We start from the raw sequence: 18,448 nt of genomic DNA on the forward strand, positions 1-18,448 counted from the left end.
CAGTAGCTGAAAAAGACCCTTTAGCTGTAGAAAAGTGAGTCATCTGACCCGCATTCAGAGGCAGATATCCTCAGAATGGACGAGTCGCTCCATCAGCTGACCCCTGGAGAAAGTAGTAGCGGAGCCCCACAGCATATTGTGGGCACTGAAGTCCCCCACAAAAAGGAATGGGTGTGGGAGTGCCTGAAAGAGGTCTGCCAGTGCGTCTGCATCCAAATTGTCATTGGGGCGGGGGGGGGGGGGGGGGGGGGGGGGCAGGTAGTGTTATGGCACACTAATGCCCTCACTCACAACTGTCCCACCATCTACCCACTGTGGTCAAAGTGTTACAGATGATAATAGAAACCACTCTCTAGGAGGAAACATAAAAACTTGTTCAACTATTAGCATCAGATTGCTAATCCTTCAATAGAAAAAAGAGCTAACAGCTACAGAAAGCAGTTTAAAAAAAGAGTGAGAGAGGGATGACCAAGGCAGCTGACAAACGGGGTAGGGTTAAGGGTCCCCTGTGCCTAGCATGTTGCAGGAGATACTCAAGCCCAACTATCCTGCCCCTGCCTGAAAGCAATTTGAACAATTATATCTGAGAATAAAATCCACTTTCTCATAGGAAATAATGAACTAGTTAAATTGATATCTGAGAATAAAATCCACTTTCTCATAGGAAATAATGAACTAGTTGGACTGTTAACATGTGACTTATAATATTAGTGGCTAAGAATTTGGAAAACCATGCTTGGGGGTGGAGAGCCTGAAGGAGAAGGTATTCCAACAGGATACGAGTGCTAATCTGTAAGGTTTCATGATCATAATATTCTGTGGCAAATTACATCACATAATTCTCTGGGTTAACTGGTAGGATCGATCTGGTGTATTCCTTCCAGGAGGAAGGTGGCATGAAGGACCAGGTGAAGGAGATTCGAGAGTAGGTGCTGAGGTTATGGAAGAAAGAACAAAGGTTGTCCTTGCCATGAGTCCAGATCATGAAAATGTCATCAATGAATCTGAACCAGACAAAAGTTCATTTTGATGATCCCAGGCGCACATCTATGGGTGCAAATAAGACATCTACTCACTCAAGAGATGGAAAACATCTGGTGGGCTAATGCTGCATGATGCTTCTTTCAATTATCTCCTGAAGGGAAACGCAGTAGCTCACGAGGTGATTTATCACGAAGTACTTTTGGAGAATGAAATTGTTGACCCCTTGGCAGTGCTGTGCAGTGGCAGCAAGTTAATTTTTTTTATGGTGATAAGGGTGGTGGGGGGGAGGAGAGTAAGAAACTGAAATGCCCCTCGACCCACCTAAGAACCAAATCCTGCATCCATGTCAGACATTTGAAGTGATACGTTCAATCTGTGCCTGGCAAGGAGATCACATGACTTAGTTATTTGTAATTTTTTAAATATATGGTATATCAAACTCAGAACTTAAATTTCAATTGCTAAAAGCCGTTCAATGAAACACTCAAAATTTCTGGAGAAAATAGACTTTGAAGTTTTCTCCGCATATTCAGTACAGTAACCTAAAGCAAAATCATTTTCTTGTAGGGCTGCAAGGCTCTGTGGTAAAATGTTCACCTGCAACATGACAGGCTCAGGTTCAATTCCTGCCTGATGTAAATTTTTAAACAAAGGTGCACATTCCATTCCACAAGCATTTCCACAAAGTGTAAAATACATAATGCCAAAAAATTTATTCATAATTTTTTTTTTACATTTAAACAATCTTTATTACCAATCCTGTTAAGAATGGTCTGTCTTATAATGATGCACAGCTAGTTACAGTATATGACATAGCTCCATACAGTAATGCAAAATAGCCCTTCAAAATAATGCGTTCAATTAACGATTGAAAATCGCATATTTTAGGGAAAGCTTGCAACAGTAGATTGGGATGAGGTGTACAGGGAACCCGATGCTAATTTAAAATTTAACCTGTTTCATGATACCTTTGTGAGTATATTTGAAAACAGTTTCCCTAAAAAAACACTGAGACATAATTGTATGAAACCATATAAAAAGCCATGGTTTACTTAAGGGATGAAAAATCTTGTAAACAGAAAAGTGAAATGTATTTTATAGCTAGAAGAAGTAATAATCCACAAATAGTGAAACACTATAAAAACGACTGCACTGTATTAAGAAAAGTTATTAAAAAGTCCAGAAGTATATGCATTATGTCTGAGATTAGCAGCTCTGATAATAAAGTGAAACAATTTGGGATATTGTTAACAGGGAAACATGGCAGCCGAGAGCACAGGAAGCTATGTTTCTATCAAACTCTATGAAAAGTTTATTAACAAATAGTCAGAATAGAAAACATTTTTAACAATCATTTTTGTGTGTTGTAGAGAAAATAGGGTCCAGCTATTCGTTAGAAAATGCAAGCAATCACTCCATTCTTGGAAATCACCCGGTTAAGAAAAACTTCATTGAGAACATTAATGCTCACGCGGGCTGTGAGACTTGTTGCTCCATCTTGTTGAAATAATGTTTCATCATTCACTGCATATAGACGAAGCTGAGGTATGAAGAATAACCTTAACATTGTTGACTAATGCTCAGCATTCATGATAACAGGTTGCCCTCTTTCATTCTCAAAAAAATAAGGGCCTATTATTCCCGATGAGGACATAGCACACCAAACTGTTACCTTGGCTGAGTGCAGGGGTATTTCATGGAGTTAGTGAGGGTTCTGATCATTCCAATATCTAAAGTTCTGTTTGTTCACATATCCATTGAGGTGAAAATGTGCCTCGTCACCCACCTAGAGGTTGTGAACAAGCACCTCGTTTTCTACAATCATTTGCAGAAGACTTTCACAGAAATGCTGTTGGACCACGAAGTCATTATTCAAAGCGCTAACCATTTGGATTTTGAATGGGTGGTGCTGTGAGTCTAACCCCAAAATCCTTCAGACAGTTCTGTCAGAAATTCCAAGTGCAACACTCTGTCTACTCGCTGATCTCCAGGGCCTTCTTCCCACAGCAATTCTTACACGTTCCACATTCTCAGGAGTACCCACTGTCTTCGTTATGCCACCTCCTTTTCCTTGTTCTTTCACCGATGTTTTCAAAGTTTTCGACCCAAGTTTTTATTTAGTTAACCTAGGACACCAGCCTATTATGATTAATTTGAAAATGCACCAAGAAACAACGCTGAGCAGCTACATAGCTACCGCTTCGGTAGAACGCTTTCTTAGCAAACGACTGTTGTTTAGTCCACTGCTCTATGGCTACTGAAATGCTTTGTGTTGGGGAATGCAGTGGTGACCTTGTTTACTCGTCCCCCACTACTTCCAACACTTCCGTGCACTAATAATAAATGCAGATTTGCCAGCCACACCCTGTACTTATGCTACTAGGGTTATTTCAAATGCTGGTGACAAACCAGTAAATTAGCCTATTACGCCTACTTTCATTCATTGCTTTTATATGGTATCATATTTTGAGGCAATTCATCATTAAGAGAAGAAGTATTCATTGCACACAGTGTGTAATCAGGATATTAGCTGGAGCCCACACAAGGAAACCTTGTAGACATTTATTTAAGCTATTCGGGATATTCACAGCACCTTCACAAAACGTACATTCACTTATGAAATTTGTTGTTAATAAGCCAACCCAATTAAAAAATAAAAGTGAAGTGCATACCTACAACAGTAGAATAAAGGACGATCTTCACTACTCTGAGTTAAATCTGACTTTGGCGCAGAAAGGGGTGAATTATGCAGGCACAAAAATCTTTGGTCACTGGCCAAGTGGCATTAAAAGTCTGACAGATAGCCAACGCACATTTAAAAACAAATTAAAAAAATTTCTGAATGACAACTCCTTCTACTCAATAGATGGATTTTTAGATATGAAGTAGTAACTGTAAAAAAATTGTCGTGTAAAGAAAATTTATGTAAAACTTATATGCTCCACATCATTACATAAGATCATATTTTCAATCTATGGAATAAGTATTAATGTAATGTGATGTAACCACAGTTACCAATGCAGCATTTGGCATTCTTGTAAGTAGCCAACAAGATGTACCAAAACAGATGGCATCAGCCTGAGAAAGTGCTGTCTCTTAAGCAGACAACATGATTTCCCTTAATTGTGTTTTCAGCTATAGTGATCAAAAAATTTCATTTCATCAACCTGGTGCTTATGTACTGCTAAGGCAGCACGGTAAGTAGTGCACGGTACACTGCTAACTGTTTCATAGACAGACAACGGAAATGTGCAATATGTGGTGGAGCTATGAGCATTATTGCTCATAAGAAAGGTACTGATGGGGTGCAGTTGAGTTGCAAAAAGGAGAGAAAACTCTTGGTTTGCGATGAGTAAATTAACTCTCATAAAAATTGCGAAATTAACATATCTACAGGTTAAACATTATAGGAACTTCTTCGTCATAGATGAACTGCATACAACAGAGAAAACTGTAGTTGATTGGGAAAGCTTTTGTAGAGAAGTGCGTGTGGAAAACTACGTGAAAAAAAGTGAACTCAGTGGCAAAGACACTGTCACAGAAATCAATGGGGCAATGTTTGGGAGAAGAAAATTTGTAAGATGAGATACTGTGGAAGACAGTTGGGTAATTGGAGGAATAGAATGAGGAATCCACGTATGTTTTTAAAGTTGTTACAAGGTGTGCAATGTGATAAAAGAATACATCCTTCTGAGAACTACTGCAATTTCTGACAGCTTCTGTCCATATAAATGTCTTCATGGTTATGGATTTAAACATATGATGGGACTTCATAATGTAAAATTCAAGGACCCCAAAATGGGTACACATATAAGTGGTATTGAATGTACATGGTCCCTATAAGGAGATTGCTGCAGGAGCCTCAACAGTGTATGGACACATTCAACAGCTATTTATTTGAGTATTTGTGCCAGAGACTATAGAAGTAAGAAATAAAATTTGTTCAAGCACTTTGTGAACTCTGCAGCAACAGTATCCACAAATGACTAAAATGAGGACATACAATTGCATGCAACTGGTGTTCAGCTGAAATCAGAAATCACTCATGTGCCATGCCTTGCTCACTACTTTTTGAGATGTCATATCGATTCATTGTGTTTCATTGTTTCTGTATTATAAGGTGCGTGTTATGGCAGTACGTCTCATGCCATTTCAAGGAAATAGCACATTGAAGATTTATCGCAAAACACCAGTCTGGCTATGATCTGTTATAATTAAATGTCAGTTAATGATACATTGATTCCAAAAATTTCTAGGAGATTATAAGAAGAATGATAATAAAGCTTGAGTTGTATTCTATTGCTGTGGTCTTGTGGATACAGGAATGGGGATAGTACATTGAAGGAAGTAGTTTCACATCCTGCTACATGCTATTATTTATTTATTCTTTTTTTTTCATCTGTAACATATTCTGGGACTTTCTTATTCATGTAATAGAACATTGTTAGGATGCAGCCTGGCGAGCGTGAACGTGTGAGACAGAACACACTATGGCACACACACGCAGGCAGAGAGGCACGTGGGAACCATTTCCAACACGTACAGTAACTGTGTCTGCATGCTGTAGCATGTATTAAGACTACAATCTCTGTAACAATGTATGACTGAATAAATGGTCTCTACCATGTAAATCATGCATTTCCAGATGTAAGTTCATTAGACCTTTGTTGTTCCATATCCGTTCATCATTCATTCCCTAAAGTTTGTTCATGGGGGAAAAAATCACTCTGTATATTAGCTTTCAAAGTGTGTATGCAATAAAAAGAAACAGCCTTTCATTTAGATGCACAAATGAACCCAAATTTTCAAGAATATAATAATAATTTTCAGAAGGGTGTTATCAGGAAAAAAGCACTTGCATTCTAGGGGTGGAGTGTGAAATAGATATCTTAATCGGGCAGGCAGGTCATAAAATCTGAAAGGGTAAGTGGATAAGTTAAAGTTAGATATTGTATAAATTAATGAACTTCATTGGCAAGGAGGAACAGGACATCTGGTCAGGTGACCCCCTGATTCGAGCTGTTCACGGCCATGGATCCTCAACCAAGAAACCTACCACAGTTGGCCACAGCATTGGATTCAACGTGGCTCCATGTCCCTGTTGGTACCTTCCAGAATCTCACCGACTTCCTTCCTGAACGTCTCACAGTGGTCTGGAGTACAAGAGGTGGTTATTCAGGATTTGACAGGTGGTCACATTAATCTGCCTGGACAGAGCAGTTTAACACACATGCACAGCATTTTACTAGTGAGGAACCTACTTCTTTCCATAAAATTCCAAATGAGAATGAATTTAACAGGTTCTAAGCTCCAAAGTAAGAAAAGGTTGTAATAACTTTCAAAATTGCAATGAAAGTGACACCTGATGCTATAAAACGCTGCTGCTTTACTTCATCTGCTAAAATAGCTACCACCACGTAGGATCACAATACCCCACCCATAAGGGCAGTTCGTGCACAACTAAGCTACCTCACTTTTTACATCACAAACATCAGCCACCAGCAGACCTGATGCAGGACAGCCCCAAACTACATACAGTATGTCATTGGCTATACAGATCAGCTGTTGTGCTGTCTTAACTTCATGTGATAGCTCGTGGCAAAGCACTACCAACACACAGTTCAAGATAAAAGCATGGGTGGCCCTTTGTGAAGTTTTACCTCCTGCTGCATGCTACAAGCTGTCCAACTCGCCTTCCCCACATGCATCACTCCAATCCTTCCGGAAGATCACAGATTCTGCTATCGCACCAATGTAAGACGGACACCGTGGCAGCCCTGGCAGTCTGTAGGTTTTACTACTGATGATGCTGGCAGAGACAGCAGTTGAAAGCTCAAGAGTTTTATACAAAGTGACTTAACTTGTAAACAGATAATTTATTCAGAATACAAAACTACTGAGGCTGTTATAGCCATAAAATCTAAGAATATACTGTAATCATTTACATATCACTCACATAAGGACCATGAAGACTGATTACTGTGTGTACATAGGTATTTAAGAAGCCATCCTTCCCACATTCATACACACTTTGAACAGGGAGAAACCCTTGGACTAAGTAATAATCTGACTTTATGCCGATATACTGATGATGTCATTAACATAGCAGAGTCATGAGTGTTAATGGACAATCAATGGTTGACATCAGAAACAATATTAAAACATTAACAAAGTAAAATCCAACAACATAACTGAACCTCCAAGGAAAACACAGTTTTGAGCCAGGATTGCTATCTCATGGGAATACTGGGGTTCCAATCAAGACCATACAAGTAGCTACTAAATGAACAACACAAAAAAAGACAAACATATTGGTTTCACCAAGTTATCAACCAAACTAACCTAGACCACAAGCTACACCAAAATTCACCCTGTCACCAATTTATAAAGAAAAACACACAGGTCTTCTATTAGAACACAAAAAAGCATTGTTCCCATCAATGGATCACTTTCTCAACTAGACTTATATTCCGAGACCTAGCAAATGACACAATCTAAATGTTCCTGTAAAGAATCAAACTTGTTTGTTAAATATGCTAGAGGCTTCCCCCAAGTTTGTCAAACATGTGTGCAGCCTTACCAACAAGTCCGTCACATTTAACCTCACTGTTCAAGGAAATTCCAAGCTTTGTGAATCATGCCACGAAGTATTTTGACACGAGAGGCCAATGTACAACGTGCAAAGCAGGACACAAACATAAAACCTTCAAAATCCGCTCCTGCTGCCAGATAACTCAAACTTATAGTCTCACGAGTAGGTGGCTACTCTTTGACCAACACATATGTAAACGGTCAAACTTGTTTCTCAAATTAGCTGTCAGTCTACGTTTCAGAAACATGTCAAACTATGCAGTATACTACCACATAATTTGACAAACACATTAAGTTTAACAAATTGTTCGATCATGTAAGGGGGTCTTCAGGCACCACCCACAGAAATAAATGACCTATTATAAGCAGAACATACTTGTAATTGACACCAACAACTGAAACGTAAAAATATAAACATCACAATTCCCATACACTTAACACAGGATTTCACCATTCAAAGAATGTGCCACCAGATCGTATTGTTCACTACATCCAAAACCCTTATGTGTAGTACAATGCCCTCTGTCATACAAATCACAATGGTTTGCGGATTATGTATGCAGTAGATACAGATACAGCTGGCAGGTCTCACATTAATTGAATTCAATATACAGCTACAATATTTGGTTGGCAACTTATGTACCCAGCAAATGTAACATGTAATAAAGATCATTTTGAAACAAACTAATTTGCAGCAAAGTCAGAAGTCTACAATCTCCACAAAATAAAAGCTAATCTGGTTCTGATGGAGTTTCTAATAGAGTACTAAAGACCTGTTCCCATATGATAAGCCCAGTCTTATCTGAAATGTGTAACGTCACTAACTCAAGCCATTTTTCCAGAGAGTCTGAAATATGTCATTATCAAACACTTAAGAGGGGGTGAGCTGGTTGGTCCTCGTCCTGCCCCTGGATTACTAGTCAAGGTGTGAATAGTAAACTGAACGCCAGCACCTAGCGATGGCCGAACGCCCCTGTGCCTCCTGGCCTAGCCAGATACGCAAGAAGAAGAAGCGTATGCGCGATCATCACTAAGAAAAGGTGAAACACACTGATTGTGCGTCAAGTTAATATAGAAGGTTACAGTAGAGCGAAAGGAGATCTACTGTCCAAAATCGTGAACGACAATAAAGTGGACGTCCTTGCATTGCAAGAAACCCACCTAATGGATGACAACATCTCCAAGATCAAAGTACATGGCTTCACGACAGTTACCTATGCTGGGCACAAAAAACATGCCATAGCCACCCTGGTAAGGAACAACCTGTTGAGCAACACAACAAAAATAAAGAGTAGCCACGACTTCACTGTGGGAATCAAGGTGAACGACTTGACGATATTTAATGTGTACAAGCCACCCTCCAGCTCTTGGTCTCCACCCATGCTCCCTGTGACACTCCACCCCGCTGTCTACATAGGAGACTTCAACTCTCATCACTTCAAGTGGGGATATAACAAGAACAACAGTGATGGCGTCTGTCTGGCAGACTGGGCTGAAACCAACAACTACCACCTTCTGTATGATGCCAAAGATAAGCCCACTTTTCACTCTAGTGCATGGATAACCAAAACTACTCCCAACTAATGTTTCGTGTCCAGCAAAAATACAGGAGCAGTAATGCCAGCATCACGGACAGTATTAAACCGCCTGCCTAGAAGCCAACACTGCCCAGTCTTAATATAAATAGGCCTACAGCTACAAATTGTAACAAGCCCTCCCATCCCAAGTTGGAATCTGAGAATATCCAACTGGAAAGCGTATCGAGAAAGCGTGGAGAAAACGATAATGAGAATACCACCTACTGCTGCAAACTATGCACACTTCTTTAAGTTACTCATTCACACAGCTCATAAAAATATCCCCCGAGGAACCAGAAAATATCACATCCCATGCTGGTCTGAAGAATTCAGCAACCTACTGGAAGAATTTAACAGAACAGAAGATGAGTGCACTGCCCAGGCTCTTACTGATCTACTGGACAATGTATGAAAACAAAGATGGCACATGCTGATGGAACAAATGGACTTCACACATTCAAGCCGTAAAAGCTGGAGTCTCACGAGAAAGCTGGGAGGAGCCAACCACAGGAAGTCAGCAAAGGCCAGTATCCACCCAAACAAAATCAGCAAGAAACTCAGGGATAACAGTGACTCCTGAGCAAAGGAAAAACATAAAAGCTCAGATGGCTGTGGCACTGCAGGAATGTGAAGAAAAAGCAGACATGCTTACGGTAACAGTCCAAGAAGAAGAAGTGAAGATGGCACTCTAACACACAGGGGCAGGGAAGGCAGCTGGACCAGACAACGTCCTCTCTGAATTTTTGAAAAATCTTGGACCAAAAGTGCTGAAATGGCTAGGCAAACTATTCACAAGAATAATGGAAACCTGTGAAATCCCAAGAGAATGGAAAACAGCCAAAATCATTGCCATTCTTAAACCAGGGAAGAGTGGAACTGATGCAGGGAACTTCAGGCCAATCTCATTACTGTGCATAACCTACAAACTGTTTGAAAGGATACTGTTGGAAAGACTTAAACCAGTACTCGAGGAACAACTACCAGTGAAGCAAGCAGGTTTTAGACAAGGAAGAAGCTGCTGCAAGCAGGTGCTGGCACTTACCACACACATTGAACGAGGCTTTCAGGAAAAGAAGAAAACAGGGATAGTCCTCATTGACCTGACATCAGCGTACGACACTGTATGGCTAAATGGTCTCATGTTGAAACTGGCAAATATAGTCAAATGCAAAACAACGTTGAAGCTCATGAACAACATGCTGAGCAAAAGGAAGTTCAGGGTCAAATTAAATGGTGAAACCAGCAAGTGCCATACCCTAAAAAATGGTCTGCCGCAAGGATTAGTCTTAGCTCCCTGGCTCTCCAACATCTATACAGCAGATTTGCCTGATCTGCACTCAAGTAAATTTGCCTAAGCAGATGATTTAGCTATTACAGCGCAAAGTAACTCATTTGAAAACCTGGAATCAACACTACATGAAGATCAAGCTACACTGAAAAAATACGACGACACATGGCATCTAAAAATCAATGTGACAAAAACAGTAAGCACAGTCGTGCATCTAAACAACAAGGAAGCGAGAAGGGAACTGCGCCCGGTTATAAATGGTAAAGCTGTCAAGCCACGAGAATTTCCCAAAATATCTCGGTATTAAGCTAGATCACAGCATGACTTTCAGACAACACCTAACTGATACTGCCCAAAAGCTAAAGACGAGAAATAACCTGCTCAACAGACTGGCAGTCACCACTTGGGGTTGTGATGCTGCCACTCTACAAACCGCAGCACTGTCAAGCCACGAGAATTTCCCAAAATATCTCGGTATTAAGCTAGATCACAGCATGACTTTCAGACAACACCTAACTGATACTGCCCAAAAGCTAAAGACGAGAAATAACCTGCTCAACAGACTGGCAGTCACCACTTGGGGTTGTGATGCTGCCACTCTACGAACCGCAGCACTGGCACTGGTGTATAGCGCTGCAGAATACTGTGACCCAGTCTGGAGCAGAAGCCCGCATGCCAAAAAAGTGGATGTACAACTAAATGCCACTCTGAGAACCGTCACCGGCACTCTCAGGCCAACCCCCGTTGAGTGGCTTCCAGTGCTGGCAAACATCGCTCCTGCTTCTACACATAGAGAGAAAGTAACCAGGATATAGTAGAAAAAATTGAAGCAAACACAAGGCTACCCATACATGCCGACATGGGAGGACCCATGAGACTCAAGTCCAGGAAACCTACAGTCTGGAGCAGAACATTGGGCACAGAGGGACTCGATGCTGAATGGAAGAATGCATGGCAGCGTCTGAGGAGAGGTGGCGAGGAAAACCATCACCTAATCCACGACCCAACCAAAAGGGTTGAAGTCTTCAATCTCAACAGGAAACACTGGTTGGCTCTAAACAGGTTTCACACGGGAGTTGGACGATGCAGACAGCAAACAACCAAGTGGGGCTATACATATGATTTGTGTTGTGACTGTGGCGAGGTACAAACAATGGACCATCTTCTGGTTTGTAACATTCATTGTTTCAGAGACGGCTCTCTGATGTCATTCCACACGTTAACGAACAATGCCAGGAAATGGCTCCATAATCTTAATGTTACTGTGTAATTAATAGCTTGAATTTATGTGATTTTTGTTCCATTTAATGTGATAATGTAGTTTCCCTGACATAACTGTAATGTAATAACCGATATAATTTGTTTCCACATTGTTAGTTCCAAACGTTTATTGTGACTTATATTAATCTTATCTGTTCTTTGTAAAATGTATCTCGCAGATCGAACGAGAAATAAATAACCTATCTAAGAAGGGTGATAGGAGAGACGTCAATAATTACCAACCTGTTTCATTGCTGACATCATTTTCCGTAATTTTTGAGACGGTGATGTAGTCTAGAAGAGTATCTACCCTGAGCAACAATAACATCCTCAGGTAATCACAATTTGAATTTCAATTTACATGTTCACTCACCAAGTTTTACAAGCATTAAATAATAAAATAGTGCCTGTTGGTATTATCTGAAACCTACCTAAGGCACCTGACTGTGTGAATCACAGTACTCTCTTGCATAAGTTGGAAGTTTTATGGGATTTATGGTATAGGGCAACCAATGGATAATCTCATACCTAATGAAAAGAATCCAGAAAGTTATACTTAGTAATTCAACCAATATACTCTGGGTACATAGTGGTGACTGGGGAGAGATCACTTATGGGGTTCCTCAATGCCCAAACTTAGTCCACTATTGTTTCTATATAGGTAAATGATCTTCCGTGTAATATACAACAAGCAAAATTACTTCTTTTGCAGATGAAACTAGTATTGTAATCAATATAAGCATACATACAGAAACAGAAATAGGATACAATGTTCTTTAAAGTATCATTGATTGGTTTTCTACAAATGGTTTCACACTCAGTTTTGAAAAGACACAATATATTTAGTTCTGCACATATAGAGGTACTACATAAATGACAGACGTAACATATGGGGAGGAACTAATAAACAAGGTAGAAACTTCAAAGTTCTTGGGTGTCCATGTTGATGAGAACTTAGAATCAAAAAAGCACACTTTGGAACTCCTAAAACAACTTATTTCTGCCAAATTTGCTCTTATAACCATTCCAACTCTTGGGGAGAGACGAATCAGTAAGTTGACATATTCTGCATATTTCCATTTAATAAATTCACATGGATTAATGTTCTGGTGTAACTCAAGTTTAAGAAAGTAAGTCTTCACTGCTTAAAAATGCACTGAAAGAATAATGTGTTGCACTCACCCACAATCATTTTCTTAACATCCGCTTAACGAGTTGGGCAAAGAGACGTAGCTGCTTCACACCACATTTATTTTCTCAAAAAGTTTGTCGTATAAACAATCCTCTACAGTTCAAAAGAGGTAAAATTTACATACTGGATCCCACTTTCGTTTCTCAATACCACACGGACATATACACTAAGTTTCACTACTGGTCAATTAGTTACCACTACCAGATTCTCTACTTTCACATTTGTCGACTTTGCTAACTCACAGTCAAATTGTCACCTTCCAACTTAAACTAGACATTGGGCTGTGCTACAGATTAGTCATGTCACTCACCAAGATCTCACAAAAGGCCCAGTAAGCAACCCTAGCCTCAGAAGGAACAACGATTACACACACACACACACACACACACACACACACACACTGCGTACATTATGGTTGTCTTTAGCAGAAAAAAAGGGTTACACGATAGCACAACTAAAATTTTGGATTATTCACCAAGTTAAATAAAATGTCTAATAGTCCACAAAAAATATGAGAACTGAAAAAACTTCTCCCTGACAACTCCTGTTACCATAATGTGTAAAAATGGTTCTGTTTCGAAATATACACTGTTGGACTACACCAATTACAGGAAAATGAACACAGGGAAGTGGCATACTGGGGCTATTTTTGTCAGTTTAGTATTCAAAGGCTATTCTCTAAGGAGAAAAACACATACATTCATTATGAATTGACTTTTGACAATGTTGACTGGAATCCTCTATTTCAAATTCTAAAGGTAGCAGGGGTAAAATACTGGGAGTGAAAGGCTATTTACAATTTGTACAGAAACCAGATGGCAGTTATAAGAGTCGAGGGGCATGAAAGGGAAGCAGCAGTTGGGAAGGGAGTGAGACAGGGTTGTAGCCTGTCCCCGATGTTATTTAATCTGTACAGGGCTATTACAAATGATTGAAGTGATTTCATAAATTCACTGTAGCTCCATTCATTGACATATGGTCACGACACACTACAGATACATAGAAAAACTTCAGATTTCTGCCGCCAGAGCGCTCGAAGGCGCAGTGAGACAAAATGGCGACAGGAGCCGAGAAAGCGTATGTTGTGCTTGAAATGCACTCACATCAGTCAATCATAACAGTGCAACGACACTTCAGGACGAAGTTCAACAAAGATCCACCAACTGCTAACTCCATTCGGCGATGGTATGCACGGTTTAAAGCTTCTGGATGCCTCTGTAAGGGGAAATCAACGGGTCGGCCTGCAGTGAGCGAAGAAACGGTTGAACGCGTGTGGGCAAGTTTCATGCGTAGCCCGCGGAAGTCGATGATAAAGCAAGCAGGGAGCTAAACGTACCACAGCCGACGGTTTGAGAAATCTTACGGAAAAGGCTAAAGCAGAAGCATTTCTTAAACAGGAGATTGGAAAACTGATGGATCGGTCGTGGTCATGTCATGGCCTCCACGCTCTCCCGACTTAACCCCATGCAATTTCTTTCTGTGGGGTTATGTGAAAGATTCAGCGTTTAAACCTCCTCTACCAAGAAACATGCCAGAACTGCGAGCTCGAATCAACGATGCTTTTGAACTCATTGATGGGGACATGCTGCGCCGAGTGTGGGAGGAACTTTATTATCAGCTTGATGTCTGCCGAATCACTAAAGGGGCACATATCGAACATTTGTGAATGCCTAAAAAAACTTTTTGAGTTTTTGTATGTGTGTGCAAAGCATTGTGAAAATATCTCAAATAATAAAGTTATTGCAGAGCTGTGAAATCGCTTCAATCATTTGTAATAACCCTGTATATTGAGCAAGCAGTAAAGGAAACAAAAGAAAAGTTCGGAGTAGGTATTAAAATCCATGGAGAAGAAATAAAAACATTGAGGTTCGCCGATGACATTGTAATTCTGTCAGAGACAGCAAAGGACTTGGAAGAGCAGTTGAACAGAATGGACAGTGTCTTGAAAGGAGGATATAAGATGAACATCAACAAAAGCAAAACGAGGATAATGGAATGTAGTCAAATTAAGTAGGGTGATGCTGAGGGAATTAGATTAGGAAATGAGACACTTAAAGTAGTAAAGGAGTTTTGCTATTTGGGGAGCAAAATAACGGATGATGGTCGAAGTAGAGAGGATGTAAAATGTAGACTGGCAAAGGCAAGGAAAGCGTATAGATTTAATTGTCAGGAAGTCGTTTCTGAAAGTATCTGTATGGAGCGCAGCCATGTATGGAAGTGAAACATGGACGATAAATAGTTTGGACATGAAGAGAATAGAAGCTTTCGAAATGTGGTGCTACAGAAGAATGCTGAAGATTAGATGGGTAGATCACATAACTAATGAGAAGGTATTGAATAGAATTGGGGAGAAGATGAGTTTGTGGCAAAACTAAACAAGAAGAAGCGACCAGTAGGTAGGACATGTTCTGAGGCATCAAGGGATCACAAATTTAGCATTGGAGGGAAGCGGGGAGGGTAAAAATCGTAGAGGGAGTCCAAGAGATGAATACACTAGGCAGGTTCAGAAGGATGTAGGTTGCAGTAAGTACTGGGAGGTGAAGCAGCTTGCACAGGATAGAGTAGCATGGAGAGCTGCATCAAACCAGTCTCAGGACTGAAGACTACTACTACAACAACAACAACAACAACAACAACAACGATTTGACTAAGCAAATAGCTCGGAGGAACCTAAAATATTACTTCGGGGGAAAAAAAACTCGTTACCTATCAATAGCCTCTCTCTTTCATGGTTATTCTTACCTTCAAAACAGAAAACTATAGGTTCTATTTTGAAAACACGAAAACTTGTGACACCGTAGCTAAATTTCACAAAAGTCAACGAATACAACATAAAAGATGCAAAACGAATATTACAGTTTCACCAACGTAATACGAAACTAAAAATCAAAATACAGCTTGGTTGGAAATGGAAATCGTCCACTAAAAATATTTACGGTAATAGTCCGGAATGAAACAGGTAACCGGTAAGCCACACGTAACAAATAGTGTAGGTCTTAAAACAATTGTTGAATACTGTAAGACATAAAGAAAACGACGTAACTTGGTAATAAGTGACGTTGGGCAATACGTACCTGAACGATGACGATTTTATTTAAAGACAAAACATTGTACCAACTACGTGCAACGTTCTGTATTCAGAAGCTGTAATGCAGCATTTCGTCAAAATCTGGGTTTTTTCCTTGTATTGTATTTCCAAGTTCATTAATTTTTCGTCGGACGCACGTAACACGGGATCCATTTTATTACAATCTGTCACCCAAAAACTCTCACATAAAAAAGATCCGTAAGAATTTTACTTCTGTAAAACACACCAATTAAAGGCAATAGCTTAAAATCCCAAGACAAATCATCCACTATCACGTATAAACAACATCAACAACTCAGCATGAGAACCATGCCGCCACTATTGAAATTTGAAACGTTTCCCCGAATGTCGATACAACATATCGACATTCATGCTGAATCTGCATCTCTAGAGATCAATTTGCATCGGACGTCACAGATCTGAACAGACGAGGCGAATGTCCCGCGGACTGAGTGTAGAATTCAAATAATAATAATAATAATAATAATAATAATAATAATAATAACTTTATTGTCATTCGGCCATTACAGCAATAGACAACCTCATATACATACTAAAATACAATTAATAGTTTGAAAGAAACAACAGGTTTCTTGTTAACATTATAGTATTATATTACAGTTGATAAATTCTCTTATGTCATGGAATGGGTGGAGGACTAGCCAGTCATGAATTGTTTGTTTGAATAATTGTTCAGCTAATTCTTGAACAGATTGAGGAAGATTATTAAATAATTTGTACCCATTGATTTCGTAGCTGTTGAGTGACTTTGACAATCTGTGGTAAGGAATATAGAGGCACCTATTCCTTCTTGTATTGTGGCTGTGTACATTTTCTCTGGTTTTTGTTTCTGGTAATTTCTTCTTCGTATAAATTAGAACATAGTATATGTACAAGTTTATAACAGTCATGATTTTCTGTTCACAGAACAATGGTTTACAGTGTGCCTTATATGCAGAACCAGTAATTATCCTAATAGCTTTTTTTTGCAGTATTAATATGTCATGTACACAGCTAGAGTTCCCCCACAAAATAATTACATATGTTATTATACTTTGAAAGAATGAAAAATAGGATGTTCTAACATATTTTTCAGGAATACAATCCATAAATCGCCTTAACAGGTAAATAACTATTGACAATTTACCACTAATATATTGTACATGTTGACCCCAAGATAATTTATCATCAATGTATACCCCCAAAAATTTGACATAACTTGGATCATCTGACAGAAGCTTGTCTCTAAGACTACAGACCATCTGCTGTGTTTTGTTTTCATTCAGCAGGAATCCATTTGCCTTGAACCAATAGCATGCTTGGTCAATTGTCTTTGCTGCACAAGTTTTAAGGCTATTGAAATCCTCACTAGCATGAAGAAATGTTGTATCATCTGCATGCAACACAGTGGTGGACTTGATAAATGACGGCAGATCATTTATCATTATCAGGAACAAAAAGGGGCCCTGCACAGATCCCTGCGGAACACCTACCTTGACTTGCTCTATAATCGACATTTCTCTCCCTACACAAACAACTTGCTTACGATTCTGAAGATATGATTTTATTAATTTAAGGCTGTTATGTCTAATGCCATAGAATTCCAGTTTTTCTAGGAGTGGCTTATGCTTTACACAGTCAAAAGCTTTGCTTGGATCACAAAATGTGAGTTGAGCATAGCCCTTATCCTCAAACACTTGATGTAAGTATTTGACTACAAAGTCTATAGCATCCACAGTAGACAACTTTTTCCTAAAACCATACTGAGATTCACTAATTATTCCTAATTTTTCAAAATAGACAGATATCTGTTGGTAAATTACACATTCCAGTATTTTAGAAAAAGCTGGGACTATGGAGATTGGTCTGTAACTGGAAGGTGAGTCCATATCTCCCTTTTTATATATTGGAATTACCCTAGCCACTTTGAGTTCTTCGGGAAAATATCCTTCTGATATGCATTTATTTGTACAGAATGTTAAGGGGTACACAATATAGTCTATTACTTTCTTTAGTAAATTACAGGATATGTCATATATATCTACACTGTCTGAAGATTTCATCCGTTTTACAATGCTTAGGACATGACTAGGTGAGACCTCGGAGAACATAAACGTACCTGTGTCTGTTGGTATTCTGCAAACATTTTTAGAAAGTAACTCTGATGAACTGATATCAGGTTTGATTATAGTATTTCCTACATTTTCAACAGATTTAATAAAGAAATCATTGAATTTTTGGGGACTTATATTAATTTTTTTGCTTCTTACATCTTTAGCAACACCATTTATTAATTTCCATGCAGCTTTGCACTTATATGTGGAATTATCAATGGTATTGAAATTATGTGCTTTTTTGGCTTCCACGATGGCTTTTTTATACTCATTCCTGCATTTTATATAGGCTAATCTGGCATGTTCTGTTTTCTGATTGCTAGATATATTGTGCAACACCATAACTTGGTTTTT

At 39.3% G+C, this 18,448-nt stretch overlaps 1 protein-coding gene across 1 annotated transcript in view; it reads right to left on the bottom strand.

The window, feature by feature from the left end:
- Nucleotides 1–16,218, bottom strand: part of LOC126198090 (uncharacterized) — a 121,938-nt gene extending 105,720 nt beyond the window's left edge. The window contains exon 1 of the mRNA XM_049934692.1: nucleotides 15,967–16,218. The gene's annotated coding sequence lies outside the window, so the exon portion shown is untranslated. The remainder of the gene's footprint in view (nucleotides 1–15,966) is intronic.
- Between the last annotated feature and the right edge of the window lie 2,230 nt (nucleotides 16,219–18,448).

Source organism: Schistocerca nitens, chromosome 1 (genome assembly GCF_023898315.1).
Source record: "Schistocerca nitens isolate TAMUIC-IGC-003100 chromosome 1, iqSchNite1.1, whole genome shotgun sequence".
In the NCBI taxonomy this organism is placed as follows: domain Eukaryota; kingdom Metazoa; phylum Arthropoda; class Insecta; order Orthoptera; family Acrididae; genus Schistocerca; species Schistocerca nitens.